Source organism: Triticum dicoccoides, chromosome 7B (genome assembly GCF_002162155.2).
Source record: "Triticum dicoccoides isolate Atlit2015 ecotype Zavitan chromosome 7B, WEW_v2.0, whole genome shotgun sequence".
In the NCBI taxonomy this organism is placed as follows: Eukaryota; Viridiplantae; Streptophyta; class Magnoliopsida; order Poales; family Poaceae; genus Triticum; species Triticum dicoccoides.
This window is the reverse complement of record NC_041393.1, coordinates 398,025,664-398,031,677: the sequence shown is the minus strand read 5'-3', so window position 1 is coordinate 398,031,677 and position 6,014 is coordinate 398,025,664. Positions and strand designations below refer to the sequence as shown.

At 48.1% G+C, this 6,014-nt stretch overlaps 1 long non-coding RNA gene across 1 annotated transcript; it reads right to left on the bottom strand.

Moving 5' to 3' along the window:
- Positions 1 to 2,943: 2,943 nt before the first annotated feature.
- On the bottom strand, positions 2,944 to 4,222 carry LOC119335705. Its single transcript, XR_005161981.1, has 2 exons — positions 3,976 to 4,222; positions 2,944 to 3,361 (listed from the first exon to the last, which is right to left on the bottom strand). It is a non-coding gene; the product is annotated as an uncharacterized LOC119335705 (long non-coding RNA).
- Between the last annotated feature and the right edge of the window lie 1,792 nt (positions 4,223 to 6,014).

The following is a 6,014-nucleotide window of genomic DNA, read 5'->3' as shown; positions in this document are numbered from 1 at the left end:
CAGATCCAGTTGCGCTCCGATGGACGCTGTTTTACTAGGGTCCGTCATGTGCAGTTGAAATTTAACTATTTCATCTACTGGCTTGAAAGAGGTGGATTTAGGTCTCTTATCGAGAATCACATCGTCTCTATCCCCCGTTGATCGTAGGGTGGTAAGTTCATCTGCCGCTAAGGCTTCGGATAGTGCCTCGAGGGCTAAGGATGCAGTTTTGTTTTCGGCTCGGAGCACTTTGTTCGGGTCACTCGAAATTGTGATTATTCCATTAGGCCCTGGCATTTTAAGCTTCATATGCCCGTAATGGGGTATAGCTTGGAAATGTGAGAAAGTGTCCCGTCCGAGGATAGCGTGATAGCCACTGTTGAAGGAGACCACATGGAAGAGCAACTCTTTGGACCTGTAATTTTCGAGCATGCCAAATACCACATCCAATTTAATTTTCCCAAAGCATCATGCTTCTTGACTGGGAATGATTCCTTGAAAGGTGGTGCTGCTTTGCTCGATGCGTGTTCTGTCAATCTGCATTTTGTCGAGTGTGTCCTCGTAGATGAGGTTAAGCCCACTGTCGCCGTCCATGAGCACTTTGGTAAGTCGAAAACCGTCCACAATGGGGTTTAGTACTAGGGTGGTGGGTGCTCGGACTGACCGGGCCTTTGGTTCGTCTTTGGCAGTGAAGGTTATTGCCGCCTTGTTCCACGGGCTCAGTGCGGTTACTTGGTGGACTTCGGCGAGGTCATGGAGTGCCCTTTTTCGCCGATTATTTGAAGAAAAGGTCTCGAAGACCGTGAGGACGTTAAAATTGTCCCTCTTCGGAGAGTATTTCCCTAGAGTGATGGTGGCGAGGATGACCTCCCCGCTTTTTGCTACCTGCCTGAGTACCCAACATGCGCGAAGACTATGGGTTGAGTCTATACTTGGAGTCGCATGTATCGGACGGGGATTGTCAAGGAGTTCGTCAAGAACGGACCTGTGTCCTGTAAAGGGTTTGTTTTTTCTGCCAACGGACTGACAGTCGGATGCCTCGCTAGGGTGTATCCGTTTAGCCCGGGCCGCACACTGCTTAAAGGCAACAAGCTCTAGTTGAGTTTTCTGGGCCTTCCATGTGCTTTCCATCGCGCAGTACTTTTGTACCACTTGTGATAGTTCCATGAAGCTCTATATGTGACGATGGTCGAGGGCATTCTGGATTCCCTCGTCGGTACAATTGCGATGGAAGACCGAGATTACATCGTCGTCGCAGCAATCTTTGATCTTGTTTTTAACAAGTAGGAATCTGGCCCAAAAGTGATGGACCGTTTCCTGAGGTTGCTGCCGTACATACATCAGGTCATATATGTCTGGAGGGCCTGAATTGCTTGGAGAGTATTGATTGTGGTGGGTGGGTGGGCTAAAATTTGAATCCCGACCCACATCTATGTTCAGAGCTTGCAAAATCTCTGAGGTGACCGATTCGGGCCCGGGGAGATCCAAGTGCTCCCTCAATCCTACGTCTGATCTAGAGTTCGGGGGACGTGGAGTCCCATCCGAAGGGAGGGTATCTGACTCGAGGGGTTCGGAGACCCGAACATATTTGGTTCTCAACATAGGGAGAGAGATGTCATCGGCTCATTCCTCGATGACCGCTACCAGGTGTGTGATCGGTGGGTGATTGATTTCCCTCTTGTCAGGTTTAAGCCCAATCCAACCATAATTCGTTGAAGCCCCAAGGGCAGCGATGCGATCTAGCAGCTCGTTTAAGGACGAGATGTCTGCCGGATCCATCTTTTCGGAGTACTCGAGACCGATGAGGAGACGGTGTTCGACGATCGTAGGGGGGCGCTATTGTCTTGATGGCGATACGGGCACCTATGATGAAACCGCCGAGCTGGAGGATCTGCCCAGAAGTTAGGCTCCTTCCAGAGGTGATGTTGTCGTTGATGACTAGGCGAACCATAGATCGCTTTTTCAGGACTGCACAACAGGGCTCTCAATGAAAGCACCAATGTCGGTGTTAAAACCGATAGATCTCGGGTAAGGGGCCCAAGCTGTGCATATAAGGATCAATGGTAACAATGGACAAAGGGACACAATGTTTACCCAGGTTCGGGTCCTCTTTAAGGAGGTAAAACCCTACGTCCTGCTTGACTGTATTCGATGAATATAGGGGTTACAAGAGTTGATCTATCTCGAGATTGTAATGGTTAAACCCTAATTGTCTAGCCTATGAATATTATGATAGCCTCTACGGACTAAACCCTTCGGTTTATATACACACCGGAGGGGCCTAGGGTTACACCAAGTCGGTTTATAGGAGAAGGAAAGAGCATATCCGGACACCAATCTTGCTACCCACGCACACATGAGTCCTACCCGGACACGGGGGGTGGTCTTCCACTTTATCACGGCCCACCAGTCCGGCCCATATTGGATAGGCCAGACATTCGAGGACCCCCAAATCCAGGACTCCCTCAACAGCCACACCACAATGGAAAAGCATTGATAGGCCAACGCCAATGTGTAGATTCCTTGTTCGTTCCACTTCCAGATTGCTTGATCATCATGCCCAGCAAATAGATCCACTGACAATAGGGCGTCCCACCATTCCTTGAGTGGATAACTCACCTCTGATGTCGGACAACCATTGGTTCAAGTGCAAACCATCAGTGACTTGCGATGGTTGATCGTTTGAGCTTTTATATGAGCAACCACAATTGGTGCGATCTCAGGATAGTAGCACCGTCGAGCCATCGATCCTTCCGAAAAACGATGTGGTCGACCGATCCCACATGCCAACGCACAAGGCTGTTGAAAGTCCCTTGAACATATGAATCGATGGCGAGGGGAAGTCTCTTCCATGGTCTCGTATCAGCAGCGCGTTGCAGCCAAGCCTAGCGTAATTGCAACGCGATCCCTTCCTTCCTAAGATCAATGATGCCTAGGCCTCCAAGTTACTTAGGACGACACACCTTATACCATGAAACTAGATCATTGATGGCGCGCGTTGCCGCGCCCATCTATTTTACACAATATTGATCCACAAATACAATGTACATAATTACATATACTATGAAACTCATACGAGTCAACATTTTGATATTTTCATAGTGTATCTGCAGTCTGTGTCGGCACCTTGTATTACGTTAGGGCTAAGCCATGTCTTATTGATCTGAAGCCATGACCCTTATCGCCAGCCTAGTCATATTGTGTAAGGGAGAGGAGAGTTGTACCTCAAGGGTAGGCATGACCAACGTGGACGTAGTGTAAAAGGGTGACATTGTCTTGAATTGAAGCACACACGTGATTCTTGTGGCGTCGCCACTGGACATGATGTCTATTCATGGTAGTCGCTGCCACTTTCCTTGAAATCAACTGAGATTGTCGTACTCTACTACGTCAACAACATCAGGTTAGTACAAAACATAAATTCCTGCACATTGTATACTATGGATCTTACATGAAATCCGACAATCTACCAGCGAGTAGTCAAACATGAATTCCTGCTTAAAACATGAAATCCCACATCCATGATAAAAATATATTTATAATGTTAAAGAAAAGTAGTTTTCCTTTCTACTGCTCCATGGACATATAGAATATTTGCACAAGGTCACGGCCGTGTTTCTTCTCCAGCTGCAAATCTAACACCGTGAACTACGACATGAGATTCAGCAACCGATGTTCCCAAAGAGTACTCATCCCCAAATCCTACCCCAATCTCCTTACGCAAATTCTCCTCACCAGAACCGACAAAACCTGGGAGGCTGGGACTAACACCCACATACGCGTCACTGTGTCACCGGGATGAGCTGGATCACCCCTGAGAATCGTAGCCCAAACAAGCTGCTGCCACATGAACACCCGCAACAACCTAAATTTGCGCTACAGAACAGGGAGATCGGAAGGCGCCGGAATGACCGCTATGCGAGAGTCAAGGGGATGGATGATGCTGCTTAGAGGGACTGCGATCCAGAGGGAAGGGATGTGGCAGCGGCATCTCACCTTAGGGGTTGCCTAGGTCACCCGAGGAAGGATTTGGGAAGGAACGGGTGCGGCGATGTGAAGATGGCGACAAACGACGGCGGCGCAACGGCACACCGATGGCTCATGAGGGAATCCCACCACGCGCAGAGGATTTGGGTACGATCGACGGGAGGTGGCTGTGGCATGGGAGGCGGCGGCTATGGTGATGGGGAGAGTATCCCGGTGAGATTGGTAGCACTAGATATCGTCGGATTCTCAGATCAGACGGCTCTCGACAACTCTGCAACGTTTGCAAAAAAGCCTACAAGGATTCCAAAAATCACGCACAGGTCCAGCTGATCCCACATCTCCTAGATGCCGTCCGTTTTAAGAATCCGACGGCCCAGATGCCCGTATCACGGTAGCATCTAAGTCTTGGTAGCACCAGATACTCTCCCTATTTTCCCGGTGATGGGGTCGCCTAACCAAGGTTCCCAATGGAGAGAGAGAGAGGAGAGAGGTCGTGGGTGAGGAGAGAGATGGGCTTCTTTCTGGTGAGGCTGAATCCACCGGATGGCCCAATCAACCAGCGCACCTCAATTCGGCTACGGGAGCAGCGTCCCCATAGGACAGCCAGCCCACTCGCTGCGTGACGTGCGAGACACCACGCTAATGGAGATCAGACGGCCAGAAATTGCTAGATCACAGAAATGAATGGTCCAGATGTTGATGGCCTAAGAAGATAGGGATTAGGTGCGGTTATACTGTCCTAAACTAGGCACTTGCCTCCATGTATCTCCTTCGCGGCCAACGCTCTGCATCCCTTATCCACTCCCTCGAGAGCCAATTAAACCTCGTCAACAATTGGTTGCCACTCCGAGCGAGTTAACTGCTTGATAGATAGATAAGTCCAAGGTACTTGCAAGGAAAACATTCCATGCGAAAGGGCTATTGTGACCGTACGTTTGTCCCTCTCCTCTCCACGTAGCATAACAGCAGAAGATTTTGCGAAAGGCATGAAGTCGTGCCAAAAATGTTGAGAGTTTCTCTAACGAAGCTCATGTTCAATATGGCAGGCCTCACGAAGAGAACCACGTCATCTGCGTAAATCAACAGTCGATGCATAGGAGTGCATCCATGGCTCCAAGATGATGCACTCTTACTATCATTGCAGTGAGAACATCCATGACAATTACAAATAGAAGTGGCGACAACAGGTCACCTTGACGCAACCCTCAAGCATGCATGAACTTGTGGCCACATAGCCGTTGACGACAACTCAAGATTTGTTGTCGTGAGTAAAGTGGCTACCTATGATCTCCAGACATTCAAGAAAACTTTCGCGCATAAAACTTCGAAGAGAAAGGGCCAAGCGATGGAGTCAAAGGCACACGAAATATTCAATTTGAGTAACACTCCTTTTGCCTTGTCCTTATGCAATCTCCTCACAACTGACTGGTCATGAATTGATCGACCATGAATCAAAGCTGATTTTTTGATCTGCACCAGTTCGGCCATGCGCAGAGACAGTCTAGGAGCCATCAGTTTTGTGTAAAATTTGGGCATCTATGAAATTATCATGAATTGATATATGAGTCCTGGCAAGAAGATCAGTCATTGTTCTCAGAACCTATGTAAGAAAAATGATCGCACCTTTAAGGGTTGAATATATCATCCTTTAGATTTACCGCATTGACTTCAAGAAACAAGTATAAATCTTCAACGTGTTCAAGATATTTCTGGATAAGAGAAACAGATAAAATATGATTATTTCCTCTTGATGTGGTCCCTCCGATCGTTTTGCACGCTGCTGAGAAAACGAATACTTCATTGCTCTGAATGAGTGTTTTCACTTAGCGCACAGAATTAGCTTGGTCTCTTAGAGCATCTACAGCCGGTCCCCTCATATCCTCCTCATACGTCTGGGAGGACAGCTTGGTCATTGTCCAAGGGAGACAAACAAGGTGGCACACAAGTTAGCTGGGAATTCATATGATTCAGACCATGTAATTTTATGGGATGATGACCCTCCGCAGTTTAGCTGAACTTGTTAATGACGTAACCATGATTTGATTTGA